Source organism: Pistacia vera, unplaced genomic scaffold (genome assembly GCF_008641045.1).
Source record: "Pistacia vera cultivar Batoury unplaced genomic scaffold, PisVer_v2 Contig373, whole genome shotgun sequence".
Classification (NCBI taxonomy): Eukaryota; Viridiplantae; Streptophyta; class Magnoliopsida; order Sapindales; family Anacardiaceae; genus Pistacia; species Pistacia vera.
In genome coordinates this window covers 41181-52860 of record NW_022196194.1, presented here as the reverse complement: position 1 = coordinate 52860, position 11680 = coordinate 41181, and the positions used below count along the sequence as shown (strand labels likewise).

Here is an 11680-nt window from a genome sequence, read left to right as displayed (position 1 = left end):
GGGTACGGGTCTGAAAAAACGGGTCCAATACGTTAGACCCGTATCCTATATTTTTTACCTGGGTACAGGTCGACTTGCGGGTCTAAACTTGTTTTGCCAAGTCTAATGCCTAGTACTGATGCCATCATTGTATACATGCCATAAAATTTGGGGTGTGCCTCATTGAGTTGTTGTTAGTCATGTCAAATGAAACATGAAGAAAAAATTATTCAAATCATATGTATAAAACATATATTTAATTAAAAAAAAAAACATAAAATTAGTTAATGTGTTTATAAATTATTATCGAGGTGAATGAGGATGACTATGAGTGTTACGGGGATAGACATCTTTATGCGCTCTCATAACCATCCCTGATATAGTGGGAAGAAACTTCCCTGTGCCCCACCTCCAACCCAGTAATTTTCTATGAACTCCCCACCAATATGACCTAATTTTTTGAAATGCCTGATTTGTCAGGTTTTTTTTACCATTCCTTTCGGAATCATTCCAAAGTGCTGCTTCCTCGTTAAGTGGACTCTCTCGAAAACCTGACTAAAAACAGGCTTTTTGCACCATTGCGAAGTGGTGCTTCCTCAAGTGGACTATCAAATGCCTGACTAAGAACAGGGAACATGTATGAATCCATATAAATGCTTTCTTTGGAAATTATCGTAACATGACATCATGTGCCATACATCAATATAGCTAATGTAGGTCCTGACCATGAAGCCTTCCATGACGAAATTACCACCACACTACCACTATATGAAGCCCTTAGTAGTTCCTCAGAATACACACTAACACTCATTACATCTGCTCCTTCAATATCCTCTTAATCAATGTCTTCTTTGCTTTTCATACTCTCTCTCTACTTCACTATAGCGAATGCAGCCACTTTCAATGTCATAAATGTTGAAGGTTAATGCTGTGCTGGAAATGCAGTGTGCTGGAACTGAAGCTTGAAGATGTTTTTGATGCAAACATAATGGTGTGCATGGTGCTGTTCTGAAGGCAGTAGCTTAGGACAAATTTGTTAACTTTTGTGTTAAAATTGGCTTAGGTAAATTCAGCTTATTTTTAGGCTTTGTGTCTCCAAAGTGTAATGTAGTTGTTAGATTTGTGTGGATTACCTGTTATTATGTAAAAGACTTACTGACAGTGGTTGTAACAGTAAGCTAAAAGTATGTTATATTTAGTTTTTTCTTGGCTAATGAAAGATGGATTAAGTTCTCTTCAGTTCTCCTTTTCTTTGCCAATTCGGCATAGTTTAAAACACCAACATGGTATCAGAGCTGGATTAACACACCACCATCTAAGAAACTCAAAAACCAACTTTCGAATCACCATCAAACTTCAACCTCCCGAAGAACAACCCTGTCCTAAACTGCAACCTGGTTTCCATGGCAGCTCGGTCGACTTCTCTCTCACCTCCAGTGTTCAATGGGGGCCAATATCATATATGGGCTATAAGAATGAAAGCCTATCTAAGAGGGCAAGGGCTGTGGCAGTATGTGGAAGAGGAGAAACAGCCACCGCAGTTTGGTCTAAACCCCACTCTGAATTAGATGAGGATGTATGAGGAAGAGATGTCAAAAGCTCCAAGAGCCCTCTTTCATATACACTCTGCAGTAATAGACCTTGTGTTCACAAGGATAAGGGCGTGTGAAACAGCAAAAGAAGCATGGGATAGGTTGAGGGAGGAGTTCATGGGAAGTGACACAACCAGGAATATGCAAGTGATGAACTTGCGGAGAGAGTTTGAGATGTTAAGAATGTAGGAGATGGAGAAAGTAAAAGAGTATGTGGACAGGCTTATGAGTATGGTGAATAAGATCAGATTATTGGGAGTTGAGATGAGTGATAAGATGATAGTTGAGAAAGTGTTAGTTAGCTTACCCGAAAGGTTTGAGTCAAAGATATCTTCCCTAGAAGATTCAAAGGACCTCTCACAAATCAGCCTTACCGAATTGGTCCATGCATTGCAGGCTCAAGAACAAAGAAGGTTGATAAGACAAGAGGACTCTAATGAATGTGCTATGATGACTGCTCAAACAGGAAAGAATGTGCAAGGAAGCAACATGAAGTATGATAGAGACAAGAGAGGAAAAGAGAGAACCAGTGGACAGTGGGGAAAACCGAGTGGAGGAAAGAATTATCCACCATGTTCTCACTACAAAACGAAGGGACATCCAGAGAATAGGTGCTGGTTTAGGCCTGGGATCCAATGTAGAGGGTGCAAACAGTTCGGGCACATTGAAAAGGTGTGCAAGAACAAAGGTGCACAGCCATCACAGCAAGCTCAAACAGCAGAAGATCAACAGCAGGGCAGTGAACCTGAGCAGTTGTTTGTAGCTTCATGCTACTCAATGCAGACCAGCCGTGATGTTTGGCTGACAGACAGTGGTTGAACTAACCACTTGGTAGCAAATTTAGAGAACTTTATCAGACTGGGCAGAACTTTTAGCTCCAAAGTCAAGATTGGAAATGGTGACTATGTGGAAGCAAAAGGGATTGGAGATGTTGTAGTCCAAACACAAACAAGTACTAAGATTATTTCAAGTGTCCTATTTGTACCTGAAATTGCACAAAATTTGTTAAGTGTAGGTCAAATGTTAGAGAAGAATTACACTTTACATTTTAAAAACCACTCTTGCATTGTAATGGACAATGAGGGAAATGAATTAATGAATGTTAGGATGCTGGGAAAAAGCTTCTCGGTAGAGTGGAAAAAATCAGTGAATTTAGCACTAATTAGCAAGGTTGAAAAATCTGAATTGTAGCATAAAAGGTTTGGCCACTTTCATTATTTGGGAATCAAAGAACTCAAGACAAGATACATGGTGCTGGACCTACCCAAGATAGAGGAGAAAGGGACTTTATGCATAGCCTGCCAACTTGGCAAACTTAGCAGGCCATCATTCCCTTCGGATCAAGCCTGGAGAGCAAGTCAAAAGCTGTAGTTGATCCACACTGATGTGTGTGGTCCTATGAAAACTGAATCACTAAATGGTAGTAGGTATTTTGTACTCTTCATTGATGATTTCTCAAGGATGGCCTGGGTGTATTTTCTAAAGCAGAAGAATGAGGTGACTATTGTGTTCAAAAAATTCAAGTTGCCGATGGAGAATCAAGCTGGAACATTGATCAAGATCATAAGGAGTGACAATGAGACATATTACACCTCAAATGAATTCAGCTCAATCTATAATGAAGCTGGAATTCAGCATCAGTTCACAGCCCCATACACTCCTCAACAGAATGGCGTTTGTGAGAGAAGAAACATAACCATTATGGAAATGACCAAATGTATGATGGCTGATGCGTTGTAGCTACAACATGCATAAATAGCAAGTGCACTAGTCGCACAAAGTAATAAAGTAATGAGTGAGTATCGTTCCCACGAGGATAGTGTTACTAAGTACCGATTTCTCTAGTTTAAGTCCTAATTGAAGCAACAATAAATTGGATTGATGGAAAATTAACAAACTAAATACAAATTAACAAAATATAAATGAATGATAATGAAATTAAAGCAAAACCCAACAACTTAACTAATTAAACAATGCTAAAAAATGCTAGGGTGTTGATTTCACCTAGATACGCTAACCCAATTCATAGAATCTATTACCCAAGTTCTAATTCCTTGATTAAAAATCGAATTCCCTAAGTTGTAAACCATACATTCTCAGACTACATTTCCCTACTTATCCCTATTAAGCTTCCGCACCCAACAAAATGAAGATTAATAGTTCAAAGTCTTTTAAGCTTTATGGAATTCTATCTAGATTTCATAGATCGCTAAACCTATCTCTAGCGTTTGCTTAATCTACGGTATTTATCCCAAGAGGCACAATCACAAATCACTTCTCAGTCTCATTGTGAACAACACACATTTGAATGGTGATCAAACATCCAAAAGTCATTAAGCAAAGAGATAAACACTCAATCATGAAGTTAAAACTCAAAGTAAATCAATTCATATAAAATTGAATCATTGTATCAAGGTTACATCAAACCCTAGCTAAACAACTCAGTTCATACTCAAAAACGAAATAAAATAACAAAAACAAACTGAATCAAGATTCATCATTGAAAAATAAGCAAAAGATGGAGAAATCGTCTCTAATTTGAAGCCCAAATCTTCAATAATCTTCTCCTTCCATGAACTGCCTCCCAAATTACAAACCAAGCTCCTTTTCTCTTCCTTTTCACTCTAATTTATACCTCTCTCAATTAAGGATGAAGCCCTAGCAAGCCAAAACGCATCGTTTTATTTTTACATCTGATGCAGGTTTTGCAGCGGCGAAGCTTTTTCCTTGCCGCGGCGAGGAACGTTCGGGCCAATTTGAGCATGATAGAGTCTGAATATGGAAACATGTTAAGCATATTAATTTTATCCCTTTCAATTATATTTCTACTCGTTCAAGAATCAGCACAATCCAAGGTCTACATCTCAAGTTATGGTAGAAATACTGAAGCACGTCCAAAGACGTTTTTCTTCAGTTCCCAGCGTACTTTTCACGATTTCAAGCCAAGTTTTCACCTTTGTCCAGTCAGAAATAGGAAAAACCTAAAACATGAAAGTTGTAGCTCTTCTTCTTAGCTTTCCAAAGCTTCTAAATTCAGGTCATTCCAAGTTTTCAAGCTCAAGTTACACAATTTATGCTCAAAACTGTCATTAATGCTCAAAATCATCGTTTAGGCCTGCAAAGACAAATTAATAGAATTAGGTAGCAATTATGGACCAAATTGATAGCTTCTAAAATCAGGTCATTATGAGTTTCCAAGCTCAAGTTACGCAATTTATGCTCAAAACTATTATTTATGCTCAAAATCATCGTTTAGGCCTGCAAAGACAAATTAATAGAATTAGGTAGCAATTATGGCCCAAATTGTATGAAAAGTATCCTAAATCTTATCAAAATTCAATGCAAAATCATAGTATAAAATATGATTATCAAATACCCCCAAACTTAAGATTTGCTCGTCCATAAGCAAAAAGGAATAAAAATCAAAACAAAAAGAAAGATAAATACCTAGATTGAATCACAATGCAAGTCTCAAAAATAAAAAAAATGCTCAACACTCAAAGAAGTCATAAATTGAATTTAGTATCTTTCTCTATCGGTCCCCTGAGTAGGTAATCCCCACTTCAGTCCACCTTCCAACTTCCTGGATTATTTTATGCAGAAATGTAAAGTTTATCAAATGGTGGTAGACTCCATAAGTCCAAGTATCGAACTACTTTCCACTAATGTGGACTAGACATCACTAAGGATCAAAAGGTCTTTGCAATCTTGTAACGTTAGACTCGGGTAGTGGGCTCCAAGGAAAATGATAGGATAAAAACGTAAGAGAACTCAGTTTTCCTCATGCAAACACTAAGAGCTACATCAATCTCCACTTTCTTTCTCAACCACCAATCAAAGTGTCAACCATTTTACAACCCTAAAACTTATGCATTTCTCTTATTTTTTATTTTTTATTTATTTTGAATTGAACTAAAGAAATTATTATTATTATTATTATTTTATTTTTGTTTTTTGCAATAACAAATATTGACAACACCATTGAGGTCTATTGCCCTTTCTTCCTACCCTTTTTGCAACCCCCAAACTTACGATTTTGGTCTATCACTTATTCACACACCTCTCAAAGCTCTTTTGTGTCATATATTAGGTCCATAATTCTCCTAAAGGGTATGATAAAGTGTTTAGGGTATAAGGATTGGACAATTTTTGGTTTGCAATGAAAATAAGGCAATGATAATCTCATAAGGCTCAAATGGGTGGCAGTGGTGGAACCTAGAAATTATCATGAAGCAGCCAAGTCTGAATTGTGGAAGGCTGCAATGCAGGAGGAGCTCAGTATGATTGATAAGAACCATACTTGGATGTTGGTACCAAGACCTGGAAAAAGGAGAGTAATCCAAGTGAAATGGATTTTCAAACTGAAAATCAGTCCTGATGGATCAATCCACAAGTACAAAGCAAGGCTGGTGGTCAAAGGTTTTGCACAACAACCAGGCCTTGATTTTTCTGATACATTTGCCTCGGTAGCGAGGCAAGACACAATTAGGTTGTTGCTAGCACTTGCAGCCTAATTTGACTGGAAAATTTTCCAGTTAGATGTCAAATCGGCATTCTTGAATAGGTGGATTTCAGAGGAGATTTACGTAGAGCAACCTGAAGGCTATAAGGTTGAGGGAAAAAAGGATCATGTGTACCTTCTGAGGAAAGCTCTATATGGTTTGAAATAGGCCCCTGGAGCTTGGTATAGCCGAATAAATGACCATTTATGCAGCCTTAGTTATACTAGAAGTCCAAATGAACACACTCTCTACATTAGGAAAACTGAAAGGGGATTGGATGTGGTTTCTCTCTATGTTGATGATTTGTTGGTAATTGGAAGCAATCCTGAAGAGTTGGACCAGTTTAAGTCAGCCATGCAAAGTGAATTTGAAATGACAGATTTGGGATTGATGAAGTACTTTCTGGGCATGTAACGCCCCACTTGAGGTACGTAGTTAAATTGTGTTGTATTGCTTGAATGTTTATTGATTTGTTCTCATTTGAGCTTGCATGTCGTTATTTTCAGTTGGTTGGCCCTTAGTTGGATTGATGAGTTGATTTGGTTAAGTGTTTGCCCTGATTTTTGGTTGAGACTTGGTGAATTTTTGAAATTCAGTCTTCGCTGCGGTGACGTCGGCTTTGTGATTTGCGAGTTGGTTCTGTAATTTTTCGCCGGGGCAACGGAAGTTCTTCACCGCGGTGACGGGCTAATTGAAAAGTTTAATGAAGTTTCTAGAGGATTTTTCCATAGGGGAAAAATGACCTTTCTACCCTTAATTAGCAGGAAAAGTGGGGAGTAAAATGTAAGAGAACTTTATGGAAAATGTGTTGGAGTTGGGGGTGTGAGTGTAAGGAATTAAAGGACAAAGATGGAATTTCCAAGAAAGAGCAAGGGCAAAATGGGAAAGCATGTGTTAAGTGTAAGTCATTAAGGTTTTGGGTTTAGAAAACCCTTCATTCCTCTTCTCCACCGCCATTCCCATTCACCACTTCCTCTCAATTTTCCTTTCAATATTTCAAGAATTTTAGAAGGCTTTTTGAATAGTTTGGGGTAGAAAGTTACTCTAAGGCATCTTAAGGTAAGGATTCTTGCTTTAGATGTGAAGTTTTTCTTGTTTATGTATCTTGAAGTCTTATGGTTTTATTGTTTAAAGTTGTAGAGAAGGGACAAGTTATTAAGGAAAAGGAAAAGGAAAAGTGTTAGTGAAATCTCTCCATTACAAGGTAAGTAAATCCCAACCCAAGTTGAGATTTGAGAACTCTCTTGAGTAGAGATTGAATAGAAATTATGTATGCATGTTATATGTTATGATTTGAGATAGAGATGACTATTTGCTTTGTAGTTGTTAAATACACTTCAATTATGAGAAGTGAGATGTGTGTTGAGGATGTAGTTTGAGATGAAATTGGAGGAGATTGAGAAATCTTTTTGGAAGTGTTATTTTATGACAGGAATTATAGCTTTGTGAGGGAGTTTCCTCCCATTTTGGATGGTTCAAGAGAAGAGTAGAACCATAGATAAAGTAGAGTTTATGTATACACATTAGTTGTTTGATGAAATGCCTAAGAGAATCATGGGCATGAGTAGTAAACCTTAATTCTTGCAACATTGCATGTTGGTATTTCATGAGTGCATTAGTAGAGATGAACCATCCATATGCATTAATTGTGCATTGAGAAGTGGCTTGAGAAAAAGTAGAGAACTTTGTGAATGAACTACTCTAAGAGTAGAGAGAATGAGAAAAACACTAAAAACGGGTTGGTGCTTCGTGATCTCCACCCGGTAGTTACTAAAAGTGGGTTGGTGCTTTGTGATCTCCACTCGGTAGTTACTAAGAGCGAGTTGGTGCTTTGTGATCTCCACCCGACAGTCACAAAGAGTGGGATGGTGCTTTGTGAACTCCACCCGGCTATGCCTCCGGTAAGATGAGGCCATGACATTCAAGTGAGAAAGAATGAGCAAACATGAGAAAGAATAAAGAGAGAACACGAGTAGAAGTCACGAAGAGTGGGGTGGTGCTTTGTGAACTCCACCCAACCGTGCCTCCGATAAGATGAGGTCGTGACATACAACAGAAAGTTAATAGAAAAGAGCTATGTGAAAGAGAAACAGAAAGAGAAAATAAATGAGATAAGAAGAGTGTAAGGAAAGAATTAAGAGAAAGAGTTACGGGGATAGACGAGTAGAGGATTTACTTACTGAGCATTATTTTGTGCTCACCCCGTTGTTCTTCTTTGTGTTTGCAGAATCTAGGTGAGGACGCAGTTGGATGGGCGTCGGCAAGCGAGGAGCAATAGCTACACTGTCCACTGTTTTTGATAACTTTTACAAATGATACCTTACTTTGTATAAAGAATGATTATATGTATTAAAAGAAAATTTTCGGCCCATTTACTTTTGCTAATATAAATGTATTTTACTTGATATATTTCTATGAGTATCCTAGTATAAAGCAGTTATTACAGGGCATGGAAATAAGTCAGTCTATAGGTGGGATTTTTGTGTGCCAACAAAGGTATGCAACCGAGATTCTCATGAAGTTTGAAATGGAGAATTGTAAACCAGTGGATACCCTACTGGTTCCCAACTTGAAACTGAGCAAAGCTGATGGTGCAGAAAGGGTGGATGAGGGAAAATACAGGAGTTTGGTAGGATGTTTGCTGTATTACACAGCCACCAGACTTGGCCTTATTTTCACTGCAAGTTACCTTTCCAGGTTCATGAGCAACCCAAGTGAACTGTATTTTAAGGCTGCTAAATGAGTGTTGAGGTATGTGAAAGGAATCATCATGTTAGGCATTTGGTTTAGGAAATCCGAAAGTCAGAAATTATTAAGGTATACTGATAGTGATTGGCTTGTATGATGCAAAGAGTACCTTTGGTTACGTATTCTACTTGAATCAAGGTACAATTTGCTGGTTATCAAGGAAGTAGGAGACTGTGGCACAGTCTACTGCTGAAGCAGAATATGTCTCTGTTGCAGCCGTAGTGAATCAGACTGTATGGCTTAAGAAGATGCTGGATGATTTGCAACAAGTGTAAGGTGGCCCTACATTAATCTTGTGTGATAACCAGTCAGCTGTGGCCATGGCAAAGAACCTTGTACTCCACGGTAGAACTAAGCATATCAAGATAATGTATCATGCAGTAAGGGAAGCTGAGCAATGTGGTGAAGTGAGCTTAGTGCACTGTAGAGGAGAAGATCAAGTTGCTGACATTATGACAAAAGCTTTGTCCAAATCCAAGTTTGAAGACTTAAGGCTAAAACTTGGTGTTTCCAGCAAAAGCATCAAGGAGGAGTGTTGAAGGTTGATGCTGTGCTGGACATGCAGTGTGCTGGAACTGAAGCTTGAAGATGTTTTTGATGCAAACATAATGGTGTGCATGGTGCTGTTCTGAAGGTAATAGCTTAGGACAAATTTGTTAACTTTTGTGTTAAAATTGGTTTAGGTAAATTCAGCTTATTTTGAGGCTTTGTGTCTCCAAAGTGTAATGTAGTTGTTAGATTTGTGTGGATTACCTGTTATTATGTAAAAGACATACTGACAGTGGTTGTAACAGTCAACTAAAAGTATGTTATATTCAGTTTTTGTTGGCTAATGAAAGATGGATTAAGTTCTCTTCAGTTCTCCTTTTCTTTGCCAATTCGGTATAGCTTAAAACACGAACAATAAACAATTGTCCCTACACAGTCTCGGCGGCTGCCTCCCCCAGTGGAGGCAGAAGACTTGACCGTGGCCAAAATTGGCTCCTTAACGTGAACCCTGGCACAACAGCAACCCGTATATGGGCTCAGACAGGTTGCCAATTTGACGCAGCTGGGCATGGGCGTTGCCAGACTGGTGACTGTGGGGGGATTCTCCAATGTCAAGGCTATGGTTCACCCCCAAACACCTTAGCTGAATACGCACTAAACCAATACAACAACCTTGATTTCTTTGATATTTCTAATATTGATGGGTTTAATGTTCCAATGGAATTCAGCTCGGTGTCCGGAGGGTGCAACAGTGTGATCAAATGTGTAGGGGATATTATGGGGTAGTGTCCGACTGCGCTGAGGGTCCCTGGTGGATGTAACGGGGCATGTCCTATTTTCAAGACCGATCAATATTGTTGTAATTCTGGTAATTGTGGACCTACAAATTACTCCAAGTTTTTCAAAGATAGATGTCCGAATGCTTATAGTTACCCTAAAGATGATCCAACAAGCACATATACTTGTCCAGTTGGTACTAACTATAAGGTTGTGTTCTGTTCTTGAAGTACCACTCCTTTCTACAGCATGCATCTATGTAACTAATTAAATAAGAGCTAAATGCTAGCTTTGCAAACACATGTATTGTGACAATAAAACTTCCAAAAAGAAGTTTATTAGCTTCTTTTTAATTTTACTGTTCCGAGTTGTTTTTAAAAGGTCATGAGATTAATTAACCAACAACTTTGATGCCTATGCCTATGTATGTATGTTAATTACATCTAATGACCGGTAATATGAATTATGCATTAAAATGATATGGGAATTAATATCATTTGAAAAGCCAACTTGTAATTTTACCTGGATTTCATCAAAATATCTAATTACTTGTCAATTTTAGAATATGTGAACAAGCTAGTGTCTTAATCTAATACTCGTATATATCTTTATCTTAATCCTCCACTACCATTTTACCCCAAAAAAAATCCTCCACTACTATGTAAAGGTAAATTAATTGCTTGACTTATTTTAAGTCAAGCCACATCGCAAATTTTTCCACAAGAACTTTAAAGATGCACAATCTTTTTGTCCTCCAAGTCCTCAGTATCATCCCTACACTATTCATAAAAGTAAATAAATAATAAAGCAGAGATGAAGTTAACTACCATTCTGGGTACCACCACAAGACGCGAACCAATAAGATTTACGCTCTTTGGATTGAGCTTCTTCAACTCTATATATTGTCTTGCATCTTAATTTTGATTAATTCTTGGGCTACGCACCCACTGGAGGCCAGAGACTTGAGTGTGAACAAAATTGCCTCCTCGATGTGAATACAACTGCCTACATCTGCAATTACTTGTTAATTTGATGAAGCCGGTTGTGGCAATTGTCTAGACTAGTGAACTACAAGAAACTTTCTCTGTTAGTTATTAGTTCGAGATTTTTATCTCCTAGCTCAAGTTTCAAAAACAAAGTATTACCAGATAAAAAGGCTAAAAATCGAAGAACAATAGAGTGAATGAGAGCAACATGAACACTCAATATTTCCATTAAGACGCGGCAAATATATACAAACCTAGGACATAATCCAATAGCTATAATCCTAGGACATAAGTTAATGGTTCTAAACACAAAAACATTATTTAAGGATCAAGCTAAATCTCAAACTCATAAGTTATGCGATAACAGAATTTGTCCTCTTCTATGAGTTGTAGATCCTGAATAATAGGTGTCAACACATAGGACCCAGGTTGTGTTAGAGAGACATATTACAAGACACGTCAACTCTGTTTGAATGTTTGAGTCAGCTGATCATCTCTGGATGGCTCATTCTATTTTCTTCAACATTTAGATCCTCTTTGCATTGACAACATGTTCTCATTAATGAATTCTTAATTAGATTCTGTCTTAGTACTACTAATTATAAAT

General features: G+C 37.8%; 1 pseudogene; it reads left to right on the top strand.

Moving 5' to 3' along the window:
* Positions 1-821: 821 nt before the first annotated feature.
* Positions 822-10315, top strand: LOC116140502 (annotated as a pseudogene).
* The last annotated feature ends 1365 nt before the right edge of the window (positions 10316-11680 follow it).